Source organism: Microcaecilia unicolor, chromosome 6, assembly GCF_901765095.1.
Source record: "Microcaecilia unicolor chromosome 6, aMicUni1.1, whole genome shotgun sequence".
Classification (NCBI taxonomy): Eukaryota; Metazoa; Chordata; class Amphibia; order Gymnophiona; family Siphonopidae; genus Microcaecilia; species Microcaecilia unicolor.
In genome coordinates, this window is record NC_044036.1 from 141,277,994 (window position 1) to 141,296,519 (window position 18,526).

At 43.1% G+C, this 18,526-nt stretch overlaps 1 protein-coding gene across 2 annotated transcripts in view; it reads left to right on the plus strand.

Annotated features, from left to right (window-relative positions):
- The window catches only part of KLHDC8B (kelch domain containing 8B), a 135,888-nt gene that overhangs the window by 850 nt on the left and 116,512 nt on the right, over positions 1–18,526 (plus strand). The gene's annotated exons all lie outside the window — the stretch shown is intronic.

The following is an 18,526-nucleotide window of genomic DNA, read 5'->3' on the forward strand; positions in this document are numbered from 1 at the left end:
AACAGAAGGTATGGGGGCAGTGAATGGACTTGCCCTGGAGCTCACATAGGGTAAGTTGTCTCTAGGCTGGAAGAAAATACATGAATTACAGAAAGATGAAAAGCTGACACTATAGTGAAGGGGAGAACAAGATCACAGAGTTTGGGTTGGGTCCTTGCCAGGGAGGGCAGAGAATGAGTAAAGCTACTTAAGGTGGAGTTGAATTCATAAACATGGATCATTATTGGTTTTACTTATTTCTACATATGAACTCATATTCCCTGGACCCAAATAGTTCCTAATGGCTATATGTCAACATAAAAGACATCATACATACTGCAAAGGCAACTCAGAGTTTGAAATCAGATTTGTGACCTGGTTCACAGATATGCAGAGGAATTTTGGGACAGTGGCTAAAAAATTTTAATAAATTACAAAAAATCAGGAAGAACAAATCCAACAAACCAAGTTAAACCATAAACTCACTATAATAAACTTGGGTTCAAAATAATTTATCTTTTTTTTATATATGCACTTTAAAATGCTATAAATATTATAAAGTGTTTTAAATGTGCTCAGACCATACCGTTTACACCCATTATATCCCCAAGAGGAATATGTGGTGGTGTCACAATGGAACCATCATTGCACATACGATGTTCCACCTCCTAATATTTGTGTATGTACATACAGCTGAGCCCAAGTAGATCTTTATCACCAGTGTATGCATATATCTATAATAAATATGTATAGGTCATAAACTACTCATATTAAATACTGTTAGGCTTGAGCTCAAACCTCCGCCTGGTGCATTCCATATTACTATCCGATACATAGATAATAGAACATACAATACAACATTTGTTTGAACCTAAAGGAGGTATATGTTAATTCATGACACGTAAACGGTATGGTCTGAGCACATTTAAAACACTTTATAATATTTATAGCATTTTAAAGTGCATATATAAAAAAAGATAAATTATTTTGAACCTGTTTATTATAGTGAGTAAAAAAATTTAATGCCTTAACTGTAAAATTATTTATAAATTACTTGACAATAGTAGCCTACTTTTGAAACATTGTCCTGTCCTTAGAACACACACACCTTGATAACAAAGGTTAGTTGTGACTTTGGCTTCTTTGTACCTGCCTACTTTGGAAATTCTAGGTGGGTGCAGCATTTTTAAAATCATGCTGGAGCATTTTCTGGCCACAAAACTCTTCTACATGACTACTAGAAAAGTCCATGGCCCCATAGAATCTGGAAGTCCTTAGCTTCCCTTTGTCCAGGAAAGCCCTTGGCTCCATAGAAACTGGGAGCCCTTGGCTTTTCTGTAACTAGGAAAGCATTGACCCCATGGAAGCTTTATCAAAGAAAGCCCTTGGCTCCATAGAAATTGGAAGTCCTTGGCTTCCCCATATCTAGAAAAACCATTGACCCTGTAGAAACTGGGAGTTTGTGGCTTTCCCATATTTCACCCCAAGAAAGCTCTCCTTAACTCAAAATTAGTTGGAAATGTAGCTAACTTGAGTCCTTCAAGCAAAACAGGTCTGAATTCCCATAAGTGAAAGAAATAATCCTGACCTTTACATGAGCAATTAGAGAGGAAAGACATGACAGGATATCATCTCTGGTGAGACTAATTGTAATTATTGAATCCAGGCCCTGAAACCTGGCCAGGAAAGAGAAATCCAGGGTACTGAAACCTCATTGGGGAAAGTAATTACACTGAAAATAAGATACCATGCATTGGGCAAGTAGCAGCCCACAGAAAATATTGGTTGAAATAATCCAAAGTTTTGAAACTTGTGGGTGATAAAGTCAGTCGTCAAAATTTCACTCTGTTGATATACTAAGTGATATAAGAAATGGGAATTTTAGTGTGGAACTATAAAATCTGAGAGTGGACAAAGCTATGAAACTGGATAGGATACATCATAGGATATTAAGAGAGTTCAGAAAGGTTCTAGCAGGTCCGTAGGATGTCCTATTCAATAGATCTTTGGTTCCTCATTATAAAAATGGTAAAAGGGAGGAAGGAGGAGGTTGGAAATTACAGGCTCATTAATCTCACTTCTGTTGTGTGAAAATTAATACAGCCTTTGATACATCTTAAGTCCAGCAGGTTGGAAGAATCAAGGATCATACCAGATTAGAGAATTGGGTAACGGGTGCCAGATGTGGGGTCTGTCAGGCTTCTAGTAGTGTAATAACCAATGCTGTTGCAAGGGATGGGCAAGAAGAATGACCATATGGAGTGCCATGCTTTGGGGGGAGGTGCATCAACTACTCTTTTGAGTCAATATGCAAGCATGCAATCTGAAGAGGAAGGGGGTATCTAAACAACCCTTTCCTGGGGTACCAACTTTTCTTGCAACTGCCCTGGTAATAACTCAAAACTCTAGTGAATGCACAGGTGTTCACGTAGCTGGGTCTGTTGGCCAGCTCCCCAAGGCACCTAGGAGTCTTACTATTAATGGTAACCATTTAGATTAGGCTTTGGTGATAGAACTGGACCAATAGCTAGATCTGTCTGGCAGCCTGCATGTACTGTAATAACTCAATGGCCTAGGAAAAATACTGTTCATGTAGCCAGATCATCTGGCAGGTATGAAGGGGACCTGCAGTAGGAGGTCCAATGTTTGGTCAATGATCAAGCTAGTATTGCTGGCTATTTATTTATTATTATTTATTTATTGCATTTTTACCCCACCTTTTCCCACAGGATGCAGGCCCAAAGTGGCTTACAATAGACTGAAAGGCTTTTGCCAATCCAGCAGTAATACAAATACAATATTTAAATAGATAAGTAGTCAAAGAGAAGAAAAAAAAAAGAATAGAAATAAAGGAGTCCAAATTGGACCATTCAAATGCTGTTAAAGAACGTTGGACTATTTAGACTATTGAAGAGCTTTATGGTTAGACATGAGAAAGGTGATGTGTTGTAGGCAATCAAGAGAGGGTATTGTACGCTCATGTACCCAAGAAGATGGAGTATCAAGGAGAAAGACAAAGAAAAAACCCCAAAACTATCCTAGATAAGATGCCTTTTGAGGGAATTGCAACTCTGGGGTTGGCAGCTGTAATGCATCCTTAACAGGGGGACGGAATGTAAGGGCCAACTGGATCTATGGTGTTACAGTGAGTCTGAGACATTAACAAACAGGTTGGAGTGTTGAGGACTGGTTTCACTGCTCATAACTTTCTGATACTTCTGCATTGCTAAGTCAAAGGTTGTGTGGTAATCTTGTGCTACAGCCATGCACTAACAGAGCACACTGCTCTGTGCTAGCAACAGCTATATCCTGCATACAAAAAAAATTGTATCGGAAAATGTGGTGAAGGCGGTTAGCTTAGCAGAGTTTAAAAAGGGGTTAGACGGTTTCCTAAAGGACAAGTCCATAAACCGCTACTAAACGGACTTGGAAAAATCCAAAATCCCAGGAATAACATGTATAGAATGTTTGTACGTTTGGGAAGCTTGCCAGGTGCCCTTGGCCTGGATTGGCCGCTGTCGTGGACAAGATGCTGGGCTCGATGGACCCTTGGTCTTTTCCCAGTGTGGCATTACTTATGTACTTATGACACACTAAGTTGAATCGCACACATCCATGCATGTACTGCAATGCTATTCTGGGCATACAATTTTTGCTATACCAATATTTATTCACAGAATAGTATTCCAGCCCACATGCACGTGCAACTCGCAGTGCTGATAGAATTTTTGCAATACAATCTGTCAGCAGTCCAGCACTTTATTCTTTGATCCAGCACTCTTCCCCTCAGCTCTGATTGATTGATTGATCCATGCTCCTTATGTAAGTCAGAAAAAAAGTTGTAGGTGTATATACTCACAGTAAAAGAAAGAACAGGCATGAAATCCTTAGTAAGAGTGACTGCAGAAGAATGAGCTTGTCTTTTGCTCCTCCTCAGATCTTGCATTAAAGCCCAGTCATTGTGCTCAGCCTTCTGGTCCTCTTTACCCTTCTCTGCATCTGTACTAGGTAGCATTACCTTGGGATTTAAATGGGTGGTGCAATGATTGATGTCTACCCAAAGCTTTTGGCAGACACTAAGCTACTCACTAAGCATAGTGCATTATATTGTATTGACCCCTCAGCCAGATTTTGGGTCCTCGTTGGAGGACTAATTTTGATGCCAGTAATATCTACATGTAAATGGCAAGGTTTCTATGAAAACATCAGATTTACCACCAAGAGGGGTGTAGTGTGTGTCTGAAAGTGCAATGCTGGTAACATGTAGCTTTGTGCTTAATAAAATGTTAATAAAAACAAGCAGAGAGTTCTCTCTCTCTCTCTCTCCCCCCCCCCTCACTCTCACACTATCTCTCCCCCCTTCTCCCTCCCTCTCTCTCTCTCTCCCCCTCTCTCTTTCTCTCTGTCCAGCTGCTCTGTTTCTGTTATCCTCAAAAGGACCTGCCAGTAACCTAAAATATGATGACTGAGAGCATACATATATATTCCTTTGCTGACCTTTTGTTTTAAGCTTGGAAAGCCCTCGGGGTGAATTTATTTTTAAAATCCTTGCAAGTTAAAGCTCTCAGATTTTGGTCAGAATGGCAGGGAGGACGTCTCTCAGCATCAGTTGTATACAGAATGCAAAACTTCCCACTGGAACCTTACTAAAAATAGTTTCTTCCATTAGATAGTATTCCTGTCTGACACATTTGTTGATAAGCAGTCTCCTTAATAAGGCTGTTGATTTTCACAGGACTCGCGTGACATGATATGATGAACTGGGGCCCAAAGTCACCGAATAGAGCTGCTGCTCTGATATTCTTGTTACTTTCAGGACAGTCCGCAGCTTGAACTGAACTGACAAATGAGCGCCTTTATTCTTTGTAACATTTCACCTGCTCACACATAAAAGAATGCAACCTCTGTCGGTTAAAATAAAGGACATGTCTATAAAAATGTTTTGTTGGTAAAAATGATGCTGTCTAGGTTCTTATAGTCAGGGACTGTGTTTTAGTGCAAAAAGGGTCCAGTCTTGGCACAGAATGTCCAGCTATGCATTAACCCGCAAATTCTATATATAACGCACAGCTCTAGAATAGGGCCAATTACGCATGTAATCTAATTAACTAATTGGCACTAAATTGGCAATACAGACCTTATAGATCTGCCAACTAGAAACAGACTCGGACCAGCACGATCATACCTAAGCCTACATTATCCAAACTGCAAAAAGCTAAAATACAAAACATCCTAAGCATCTAGCTTCTCCTACATAAGCGCACAACTATGGAATAGACTCCTGTATGCAGTGAAAACAATACATGATCACCTAAACGTCAGGAAATTATTCAAAACTCACCTCTTCAAAAAAGCTTATCCCACCGATCCAACTTAAATCCCCACACCCAGCAACACAACATAATCAATGATCGTACTGGACAATTTACTATCCTCTACCCCTCAACCCCATGATGCCTGATTCACTTCTACCTCATTTGAGCACAACACAATCTTGTATTTGTTATCAACCGAAATGGCAAATGCCCCTCGGTACCTTTTAAGCCACATTGAGCCTGCAAATAAGTTGGGGAAATGTGGGATATAAATGTAACAAATAAATAAATAATTGATGTTAACAATTGGTGCTAATTTGCCATCGTGTGCATAACAGACTTATGTGCTTAACTTCTCTTGTGTGCAAATGCAAAGACAGCATTAACATGGCAGGGGCCTAGGTGCATCAGGGCGTTCTGAATATTCTTAAGCGCATTTTATAGAATAGTTGGCTGTTCAACCAGGCCTTTAATGGAAGAGGTAACTAACTTGCTAGTCACATACATGAGCAGTGACACTGGCTGTACATATTGTAGCAGGACATATTTATTCTCTCCTACCCTATCTAAGATAAAATTCAAGCACTTTCTGACCTCATGTGCAACTTTCTTTAAATTAGTCCCTTATTTTCTTACTCCTGTTACTCTGTCTTATATGTTCCATCCTTGCTCTCACCCTGTGCTGTCTATTAAAATGTTTTGTTGTGTATTGGGGGAAATTCTATATATGGTGCCTTCAAAATCAGCATTGTAAAACCATGCAGTTGCAAAAGCAAGGAGTTGGAAGAGTAGGCTCTTCTCAAGTACCGGAGGAGAAGTGTGATGAAAATCAAGTCTTTATTGTAAGAAAAAAACAGGAATGACTCAACACAGCTGTGTTTCGGCACTCCACGCACCTTCCTCAAGTATTAAAACCATATAAAAAGATATACAAAAAAAAGCAAATGACGAGAATAATAATAAAAATTGTAAATGAAACATGTATCAGAAAAGAAATAATATGCCAATTCAATACAGAAGAAAGGGGGTGTTGATGCCCCTGTATAAGTCGTTGGTGAGGCCCCACCTGGAGTATTGTGTTCAGTTTTGGAGGCCATATCTTGTTAAGGATGTAAAAAGAATTGAAGCGGTGCAAAGAAAAGCTACGAGAATGGTATGGGATTTGCGTTACAAGACGTATGAGGAGAGACTTGCTGAACTAAACATGTATACTCTGGAGGAAAGGAGAAACAGGGGTGATATGATACAGACGTTCAAATATTTGAAAGGTATTAATCCGCAAACGAACCTTTTCCGGAGATGGTAAGATGGTAGAATGAGAGGACATGAAATGAGACTGAAGAGGGGCAGACTCAAGAAAAATGTCAGGAAGTATTTTTTCACGGAGAGAGTAGTGGATGCTTGGAATGCCCTCCCGCGGGAGGTGGTGGAAATCAAAACGGTAACGGAATTCAAACATGCGTGGGATAAGCATAAAGGAATCCTGTGCCGAAGGAATGGATCCTCAGGAGCTTAGTCAATATCGGGAGGCGGGGCTGGTGGTTGGGAGGCGGGGATAGTGCTGGACAGACTTGTACGGTCTGTGCCAGAGCCGGTGGTTGGGAGGCAGGGCTGGTGGTTGGGAGGTGAGGATAGTGCTGGGCAGACTTATACGGTCTGTGCCAGAGCCGGTGGTTGGGAGGCGGGGCTGGTGGTTGGGAGGCGGGGATAGTGCTGGGCAGACTTATACGGTCTGTGCCCTGAAGAGCACAGGTACAAATCAAAGTAGGGTATACACAAAAAGCAGCAAATATGAGTTATCTTGTTGGGCAGACTGGATGGACCGTGCAGGTCTTTTTCTGCCGTCATCTACTATGTTACTATGTATAAAAAGGTTACATAAAATAATTCATCCATCTGTTTATAAATGAATAAAAAATAATTAATATTAAAAAATGGTTTAAGAATATATGACCATATGTGAATAAAGTATATATACATAACAGTATATATATATATATATATATATAGAGAGAGAGAGAGAGAGAGAGAGAGAGAGAGCAATCATTAAAACCATGCAGTTAGCATGATTCTATAAACTATACCGAAAGTTACGCATAGTTTATAGAATACGCTCACATGCTCTTCTTGCCGGAGAACGTAGTGAAGGTGGTTAGCTTGGCAGAGTTTAAAAGGGAGTTAGACGGTTTCCTAAAGAACAAGTCCATAAACCACTACTAAATGGACTTGGGAAAAATCCACAATTCCAGGAATAACATGTATAGAATTAGGGTTACCATTTTGTGTCCTCTGAAAAAGAGGACACATGCCACGCCCCCCTACCCCGCCCCCGCCACGCCTCATGCCCCGCCCCTGCCCCGCCCCCTTCATGTCCGGGTTCCGCCCCTATTCCCCCCCCGTCACATAGTCCCTCCCCCCCATCACATACCCCCCCCTCACTTACTGTCTAGCCCTGGTGGTCTAGTAGCGTCTTCTCTTCGGGGCAGGAAAGAGCCCCCTCTTTCCTGCCCGGAGCGCTGCCTGCCCTTGCCTGCTGCATCCTCCTCGGTATGGCTGGGGATTCAAAATGGCCACCGAGAGTTGAAGCGGCCTCGCGAGAGTTCAACTCTCGGCGGCCATTTTGAATCCCCAGCCAGACCGAGAAGGATGATAGACAGGGGAGGCAGCGCTCCGGGCAGGAAAGAGGGGGCTCTTTCCTGCCCCGAAGACGTCACTAGACCACCAGGGAACATGGTAAGGAAGGGGAGGGGAGGGGACGGGAGACCAGGTCACCAGACCCACGGCGCCGATCGCCCGCCCACACGCCCACCGCACGCACGCGCCTGCCCGCACCCGCGCCCACGTTTGTCCAGAAATCCGGACAAACGTGGGCGGGGGCAAAATCCGCCGGACGCCCCGGACATGCCCTCAAAAAGAGGACATGTCCGGGGAAATCCGGACGTATGGTAACCCTATATAGAATGTTTGTACGTTTGGGAAGCTTGCCAGGTGCTCTTGGCCTGGATTGGCCGCTGTCGTGGACAGGATGCTGGGCTCGATGGACCTTTGGTCTTTTCCCAGTGTGGCATTACTTATGTACTTATGTACAATTTAGGCCACCTAAAACCAGGCCTAAATAGCAGATCGGGTGTATTCTATAATAGTGCACATAGTTTTTTGAAAAGGGCCCCTAAATGTTAGCACCTACTTTATAGAATGCAACCCCCCCCCCCCCCCCCCCCCCCCCCAATATGTCAACAGTAAAATGTGTATTAGGAAGAAAAGGATGTCAGTAAGGATCTTTTATAAAGACTTTTGTAAATTGGAAAAAGCTTGAAGGTATTGCTTTTCTCCTTTTGGTCTGTCACATTACAATGGAAAGGGACAGCAGGGCAGAAGGAAAACATAGGCAAAGAATTCAGGCACAGTGGCTGCTTTGTTGCTAGTTATGACACAGACTTTCAGAGCATGTGGTATACCTACATTTCTCTAGGCACTATATGAATTTTTGCTCGACACCCAAAGTTCTTTGCTTTCTGATTTCTCACTCAAAGAATGTGTAAGAGAAGTCTGCTCTAAGCCCAGCAGATCATTTGTATTATAAAAGTAGGGTTGCCGTAATTTACCTCTTCACCACACCCTGAGGAACGAGGGCGGACTCGGGCCTCAGCTATAATATGGGCAGACGTGGGCTATCCACTGAGACAAACAGACTCCTTTTGCTTAACCTACAAGTTTCTGTCTCCTTAGAAAGCTGGACAGCTGGCTAAAAAGTCTGTGAACAAACCATGGGCAGCTTGGCAGATGGCAACTTTACATAACCCTCAATGGAGTGTTTGAAATGGAATCCTGCCTCATGATTGATCTGAGCAGTGATGAGGGGTGTACAAGCAGAAAGCTTTCGATTTTTCTTGTTTCATTTTTCTTGTTCTGCTTCCAACATTTTTAGCACACGCTAAAATGAAATGACATGAAAATGAAATCCCTTCCAGTAACAACCAAGGTGGTCTATAAAGAGTAGAAAAAGCTTTTCTACATGTTTCTTTCCATTTATGGTTTATTCCAGTGATGTTAATGCTCACTTGTGGGGTCCTCTGTAAGCAGGTCATTTCTGGAGAGAAAAACAAACTTGATTTACTGCAGGAAAAGCAAAGACTAATGTTTCCTTGCAAACTGGTGTATGAGATCCCTGTTGCACATATTACAGATGTCACAAGCTTCCCAGGGCAGGTTTTGCTGAACTGTTTTCACGCAAGTTTAATATAAAGTGAAAGAAAAAAAGCACAGGATAAAATGAAATTAAATTTTGAATGTTAAGATTGAAAGGGGATAATATTTAGGGTGTCCTCACTTGGATTTCAGGGCTCTGTTCTTTCTTGGTTTTCTTCTTATCTCTCCCAGCGTACCTTTAGTGTATACTCTAGTGGATCCTCCTCTACTTCTATCCCACTCAGGGATCTGTCCTAGGACCTCTTCTTTTCTTCATCTATACTTCTTCCCTTGGTACTCTGACCTCATCCCATGGTTTTCAGTATCATCTTTACGCTGATGACTCCCAGATCTACCTCTCCACACCAGAAATCTCAGCCAAACTCCAGGCCAGAGTATCAGCCTGCCTGTCTGACATAGCTGCCTGGATGTCTCAGCGCCATCTGAAACTAAACATGACCAAGACTGAGCTTCCTATCTTTCCCCCTAAACCAACCTCTCCTCTTCCCCCATTCTCTATTTCTGTGGATAACACTCTCATCCTTCCTGTCTCATCAGCTCCTAACCTAGGGGTCATCTTCGACTCCTCCCTCTCCTTCTCTGCACATATTCAGCAGACTGCTAAAACCTGTCGTTTCTTTCTCTATAATATCACCAAAATTCGCCCTTTCCTTTCTGAGCACACTACCAGAACCCTCATCCACACTCTTATTACCTCTCGCTTGGACTATTGCAACTTGCTTCTCACAGGTTTCCAACTTAGCCATCTCTCTCCTCTTCAATCTGTTCAAACTTCTGCTGCACGACTAATATTCCGCCAGTGTCTTTATGCTCATATTAGCCCTCTCCTCAAGTCACTTCACTGGCTTCCTATCCATTTTCGCATACAGTTCAAACTCTTCTTATTGACCTATAAGTGCATTCACTCTGCAGCTCCTCAGTACCTCTCCACTCTCATCTCTCCCTATATTCCTCCCCGGGAACTCCATTCACTGGGTAAATCTCTCTTATCTGCAACCTTCTCCTCCACCGCTAACTCCAGACTCCGTTCCTTTTATCTTGCTGCACCATATGCCTGGAATAGACTTCCTGAGCCGGTACGTCAAGCTCCATCTCTGGCCGTCTTCAAATCTAAGCTAAAAGCCCACCTTTTTGATTCTGCTTTTAACTCCTAACCCTTATTCACTTGTTCAGAACCCTTATTTTATCATCCTCACTTTAATATTCCCTTATCTCTTGTTTGTCCTGTTTGTCTGTCCTAATTAGATTGTAAGCTCTGTCGAGCAGGGATTGTCTCTTCATGTTCAAGTGTACAGCGCTGTGTACGTCTAGTAGCGCTATAGAAATGATAAGTAGTAGTATAGTCTTGGGATTCCGGAATCTTGCTACTCTTTGGGAGTCTGCACGGAATCTTGCTACTATGAGATTCCGGAATCTTGGTACTCTTTAGGATTCTGCACGGAATCTTGCTACTCTTTGTCCTTATCCCTTATTTGTTCTGTTTGTCTGTCCTAATTAGATTGTAAGCTCTGTCGAGCAGGGACTGTCTCTTCATGTTCAAGTGTACAGCGCTGCGTACATCTAGTAGCGCTATAGAAATGATAAGTAGTAGTAGTAGTAGTGATTCGTTTGGGAAGTGCTCACCACGGCTGCCCTTTATTGAGTGGCAAAAGTGCAATTTTCTAAAAATGAATAAATAAATAAATAAAATAAAAGGGGGAAGTTGCTGAGGGAAGGGGGCTTCCAAAAAAGCAAAAATGAAAAGATTGAAAGGCAGTGACCTAGCACAACCTGGCAGACAGTGATAGGGGATAAGTGCATTAACCCTGTATGAGTAAAGATAACTTCCAGACAAAGCCCTCCTTTGTATTTCATCATTGATAGATCTATAAGTCTTTCAGGGGTCCTTATATTAAGGTGTGCTGAAAAATGGCCTGCGGTAGTGTAGGCGTGTGTTTTGGACATCCCTGAAGGTGATAGTAGCCTTGTATAAGTCTGCTGAGGCCTCATTTAGAGTACCGTGTGCAATTATGGAGACTGCGCCTACAGAAAGATAGAATCAGGCTGGAGTCGGTCCAGAGAGCGGTTACAAGCAAAACTGGTAAGTGGTCTTAGTCATAAAACATATAGGGACAGGCTTATGAACCTCAATATGTATACACTGGAAGAGAGGCGGGAGAGAGGGGATATGATAGAGACATTTAAATACCTCAGTGGCATTAATATACAGGAGATGAGCCTCTTTCAAATGAAGGAAAACTCTGGAATGAGGAAATAGGCTTAGGAGGAATCTAAGAAAAGATGGTGGATGCGTGGAATGGCCTCCCGGTGAAGGTCATGGAGAGAAGGATTTTGTCAGAATTTAAGAAAGCGTGGGACAGGCACATGGGATCTCTTAGGAAAAGGAGAAGTTAGTGGTTACTGAGGATGGGCAGACTGGATGAGCTATTTAGCCCTTATCTGCCGTCAAGTTTCTCTGTTTCTAAATTTGCAACTCTAATTTCTAAAACGTGTCCAAGTGTTTGCAAAGTAAAGTTATTGTAAGATTGTGAGTCTGAAAAGAGTTGTGATATTGTGGGACCTTACCTACTACACTAACATCAGAGCTTTACATACATAAAATCAGGATATTAAATCCATCCTGGGCTTCTAGTGACATGCAGAAAGGCCTTTAATTGGTCCATGAATCAGCAGAATTCCTCAAGGAGCTCTTGTCAATAGCTTTTTTTATGATTATATTTATAACACATGTCAAGATATGCACTTAAGGGCACACAGGCTTATATTCACTGTACATATTGCATAGAAACAAATTATATGAACAGATGCCCTGTCTTAAAAAGGCTATCATTATCAAAGCATATTTCTCTATTTGTAAGAAAACTGGCAAATCCATCACTACTGCAGAGGAACTGATAAGGATAAATGGGTTTTTAAGTGATGGAAGCTCGATCCGCCTAGTGGAATGGTGGGACTGTTTGCGTGATGAAGCGCCGGAGACTGCACTTTGAGGTCTGCTATTGTCTTGGATAGGGGAGGTTATTCCTATAAGGCAGGAGATCATTTGCTGTATATCTTACAGCTTCTTTCCCCTTAATATGATCACTTCACTGCAACTGTTCCATGAACTTTAATGTGCAGCATCCAGGGGCTTTTCCTTTATTACCAACCTCCCCCCCTTCCAACAGCGACTGTCCTTTGAGAGACAAGGACCACAGTTCCCTCCAGAACCCCCACAAGTTTTGATTCTTCATAGATTAGTCATCATGTCCTTTATGAAACCATGAGTAACATACCGAGGGTAGTAGTGATTAAAAATAACTCTGATATTTCCATTTAGGTCAAATGAAATTCAGTTGATGATTTTTTTTTCAACTTCTGTAACTTAATCTGTTTATTTTAGGAATGAAATTATTAAAACGTGACAAGGTTTAATTGAAGAGTTTTGCTACAGTCATAAGACTAAAGAGCTTCTTCGGTAGTCAGAGTACGTGAGGTTATTATGGTGCAGCAGCTGGGTAAGACTTCACTAGATATGTAAATACGTTCAAGGTGCTTCTAACAGACAGTCCTAGTGCAGTGGTGAGTAATGAATGCTTTTGAATTAAAGCAGCATATCATCATAGTTGGCCAATCATTTGATTATATTGAAATGATTTGCGTGTCAGAAGCCTGTGAATAGGCCTCTTGGGGGTGCTGACATGCATACAGAGAGAGAGAGAAAGAGAGACACCTTCAATAGTACCTCATGATTGTAAGACACAGTGGGACGGTGTGTCTGCCACAATGGGACTTGTAGTAGGGTTGAATGAAATGATACTGAAATAATACCAAATCCCACTGTATATTATGCTGAAGAATGTTCTTTTCTCATGCAGACTTTTCTTCTGAGGAAGATTAGCACAGAGGTTAGAGGAGAGGTGATGATGGTTGTAGTGGTGTTGGGAGGGGGGGGGGTGGGGTGACGAAGAAAATCCTGATCTTCTAGCAATGACAATCAGTGGTAAAATTCTTTCAAAAATGATCATCTCCCATTAACTCTTGATTCAAATAAAACCCCGAATCTCTACCAACCTTTGTGGAGGACATGGTCTCAAAATCTAATTTGATCTGTTCTAGAGCTCAAGCAGGGTTATGTACCCATTTCAACAAAATCTGAGTTTTAGCAGCGTTCACAGCCAGAGATAAAGCCCAAACCTGGATTAAGCGAGGCTGGGTTGCTTTCTTCTTTGTTTCACAAAACGTTACCTAAAATTATGAAAAAAAATAAACAATAACACTCCATTTCCTTCTACTCCATTGCAAAGGAAGATCAACCTCGAATTTACTACCAAACCACCTCCTCCTCCTCACCCTCTAACCCACTCCCTCAACCAACCAACCCAGGCCTCCTTTTCCTAATATCACCGAAGAGGAAACCGCCCACCTTCTTTCCACCTCGAAATGCACCACCTGTTCCTCTGACCCGATCCCCACCAACTTACTTAACACCATCTCTCCTACTGTCACCCCCTCCATCTGTCATATCCTCAACCTCTCTCTCTCCACTGCAACCGTCCCTGACACCCTCAAGCACGCCGTAGTCACACCTCTCCTCAAAAAACCATCACTTGACCCTACCTGCCCCTCCAACCAGGGCCGTGCCAACACAGTAAGCGAGGTAAGCATGGCAGGGGGGCGCTTCCCTCTGGGGGGCGCCGCCGCACCATGCTCACCTCGCTCGCCCTCCTGCTCCCATTGTTCAACTTCCCGCCCTCTTCTCCCCCCAAACATCCCTTTTCTTTTTTTTTTCCTTTTTAAATTTACCTCTGTGGCGGTTCCGGCAGTGCAGCGTCTGTGAAGGAGGCGGCACTCCCGACGTCTCTAGCCTTCCCTTCACTGTGTTCCGCCTTCTTCTGACATCATTTCCTTGACGTCAGAAGAAGGCGGAACACAGCGAAGGAAAGGCTAGAGACGTCGGGAGCGCCGCCTCCTTCACTGACGCTGCGCTGCCGGAACCGCCACGGAGGTAAATTTAAAAAGAAAAAAAAAAGAAAAGGGATGTTGGGGGGAGAGAAGAGGGCGGGCAGTTGAACAATGGGAGCGGGAGGGCAGGGGAGAGATGAGAGCATGGATGCGAAGGGGGAGGGGAGAAGAGGGCGGGCCAGGCCAGGCCAGGCCAACTGGGACATGATGGGACATGGGAGCGAGAGGAGAGAGAGGAGCATGGATGCGAGGGGGGGGTTCATGGAAGGGAGAGAGGGGAATTGCTGGATAGGGATTAATGGAGGGTGACAGAGGAGCATGGATGGGAGGGGCAGGGCTCAGGGAGAGAGGGGATAGTCTGCAGGGGGGCGCCAGAGACCCTAGGCACGGCCCTGCCTCCAACTATCGCCCCATCTCCCTCCTACCCTTCCTCTCCAAGATACTTGAACGCGCCGTTCACAGCCGCTGCCTCGATTTTCTCTCCTCTCATCATGCCATCCTCAATCCGCTTCAATCTGGTTTTCGCCCTCTACACTCGACAGAAACGGCACTCACTAAAGTTTGTAATGACCTGTTCCTTGCCAAATCCAAAGGTTATTACTCCATCCTCATCCTCATCGACCTATCTGCCGCATTTGACACTGTCAATCATAATTTACTCCTTGCCACACTATCTTCATTTGGGTTCCAGGGCTCTGTCCTCTTCTGGTTCTCCTCTTATCTCTCCCACCATACCTTCAGAGTATATTCTCATGGATCTTCCTCCACCCCCATCCCGCTCTCTGTTGGAGTTCCTCAGGGATCTGTCCTTGGACCCCTTCTTTTTTCAATCTACACCTCTTCCCTGGGCTCGCTGATTTTATCTCATGGCTTCCAATATCATCTCTATGCCGACGACACCCAGCTTTATCTCTCCACACCAGACATCACTGCGGAAACCCAGGCCAAAGTATCGGCCTGCTTATCGGACATTGCTGCCTGGATGTCCAACCGCCACCTGAAACTGAACATGTCCAAGACAGAGCTTATTATCTTTCCACCCAAATCCACATCTCCTCTCCCCCCACTCTCTATCTCAGTCGATGGCACTCTCATCCTCCCCGTCTCATCTGCCCGCAACCTCAGAGTCATCTTCGACTCCTCCCTCTCCTTCTCCACGCATATCCAGCAGCCAAGACCTGTCGCTTCTTTCTCTACAACATCAGCAAAATTCACCCTTTCCTCTCTGAGCACACCACCCGAACTCTCGTCCACTCTCTTATTACCTCTCGCCTTGACTATTGCAACCTACTCCTCACTGGCCTCCCACTTAGCCACCTATCCCCCCTTCAATCCGTTCAGAACTCTGCTGCACATCTTCCGCCTGGACCGATATGCTCATATCACCCCTCTCCTCAAGTCACTTCACTGGCTTCCAATCAGGTACCGCATATAGTTCAAACTTCTCCTACTAACCTACAAATGCACTCAATCTGCAGCCCCTCACTACCTCTCTACCCTTATCTCCCCTTACGCTCCTACCCGAAACCTCCGCTCACAGGACAAATCCCTCCTCTCTGCTCCCTTCTCCACCATCGCCAACTCCAGGCTCCCCCCTTTCTGCCTTGCCTCTCCCTATGCTTGGAACAAACTCCCTGAGCCCATACGCAGAGCCCCCTCCCTGCCCATCTTCAAATCCTTACTCAAAGCCCATCTCTTCAATGTCACCTTCGGCACCTAATCATTTTACCTCTATCCGGGAAATCTAGACTGCCCCAATTGACGGTCTGCACATGTTGTCCATTAGATTGTAAACTGACTGCTCCTTTGAGCAGGGACTGTCCTTCTTTGTTAAACTGTACAGCGCTGCGTAACCCTAGTAGCGCTTTAGAAATGTTAAGAAGTAAGTAGTAATATCATCCCTATGTATATTTTTTTGGAGAAAGCAAGCTTTCAAAATATTGGTGCCAGACTGGTAGAATAAACTCCCTGAAGATACACCCTTCATACTGTTTAGGAAAGGTCTACAATTGTTTCTTTTTCCTTCTGGTTATTAAGATATGTTTTTATGACTTTGTTGTACACCATCTTGACTAGGATTTCCCAGGGAGAGGTCACATAAAGTAAAAAAAAAACAATAATTAAAAAAAAATATATATATAAACCTGTGAATCCAAATGGCTTTATCAGTAATCCCAAAGGATGAAGAAAAATATTAATCGGGGGCAAAAGTAGGAACCCCGGGGAATATCATAGTACAACTTGATGGGGGGGGGGGGGGGGAGGAAATCACCTCACTTCTAAACTGCAACCCTTGCAGTCCAATACTTCAATAATGACTCCTTTTCTTTCTCTCCCCCCCTCCCCCAAATCCATCCTAACCTCTTTCTACATGCTTCACTTTTTTGGTCCATTTTCAGATATTTTATTAAAATTGTAAACCACCGTTCTAAAAGTACAAAGAGTAGGGGACACTTAAGGAAGTTACATGGGAATACTTTTAAAACAAATAGGGGGAAATATTTTTTCACTCAACGAATAGTTAAGCTCTGGAACACTTTGCTGGAGGATGTAGTAACAGCAGTTAGTTCATCTGGGATTAAAGAAGGTTTGGACAAGTTCCTGGTGGAAAAGCCCATAGTCTGCTATTGAGACAGACATGAGGAAGCAACTGCTTGTCCTGGGATTGGTAGCATGGAATGTTGCTACTCTGAGATTCTGCATGGAATCTTGTTACTCTTTAGGATTCCAGAATCTTGCTATTCTTTGGGGTTCTACATGGAATCTTGTCACTCTTTAGGACTCCAGAATCTTGTTATTCTTTGTGGTTCTACATGGAATGTTGCCACAATTTGGGTTTCTGCCAGGTACTTGTGACCTGGCTTGGCTACTGTTGGAAACAGGATACTGGGCTAGATGAACCATTGTTCTGACCCAGTATGGCTACTTTTATGTTCTTATGTATGTATATGCACTTTCTTGATATCTGTGGTATATCAAGCATTCATAAATAAATGTGACCCGCTGAGTGAAAAGGTACCAAAAGTGGGGTATGTGACATATTTATAGCACAAGATAAAGGGATATCAACTGCATAAAATTTCAGCCTCAGGTATGGACTAATTACGTCCTTAAAAAATGAGAAACGTTTATCAATAAAAATGTACATTTTTCAGAAAAAAAATTGAAAAGTAGCAAACTGAAAACATCTATATCTCACAATCCAAAGTTGTGAAAAGAAATTACATAATCCCTTTCTACTGACCCTATAGTACATAAAACTTTCACAAACGAAAGTTGCTCAAATTTACCACTGCAAACTTTATAGCCTTTATCTCTGTTATTTCTAACCCCAATTTTGGTACCTTTTCCCTCAGCAGGTCACAAATAATTCTTATTCCCCCTACACTTTCTTAAAGTAGTATGAAACCAGACGGGCCATTTTCCTAGCCTGCAATTTCAGTGTTGTCTCCAGCATGAATCCCTGACCAGTGAGCACTCCCTTACCTCTAACCTCCCCATCCTCTCCTCATATCAAAATTCATTTCTCCAAGATGCTCTCTTAGGACTTTATGTCCAAGAAAGGAGAGGATATTTAGGTCTGTCTTCAATTAGGAGCTGGCAGAACCTTTGTCAATAAAGAAAGTTTCCGGCATCTTCAGAAACAAGCAAAAGCTCTCAGGTCTCTGACTTCCTATTCATATTTCATGAAGCCCTCTGGTAAATTATACCTCCCTCTGCTTTTCTGCTCTTAGAACTATAATTGGTACGTGATTTTGATGGATGAGATGGAAAACCTTCTCAATGCCCGATTATCTGTGATTTATATGACTAATTTGCTATATGCCAGATGCTGACTTCATTTCTTGAAAACACTTTTAAAATTGGAAATTTGACCATATGGGACTGTGGCAAGTCTCTGAGACCTGGAGTTAACAAATGAGCTCAGAACCAATCCTTGGCATCCTGGGTGGATGTTTGCAGTCTCTGCCAAGTGTACTATTCTTCGGTTTTCTTGTCTGCTAATCAAAGAACCACATTAACAGTAATGGCAAAGCCGGGATCCCACTGGTCTTCCAGCTGGCGATCAACAAGAGCTA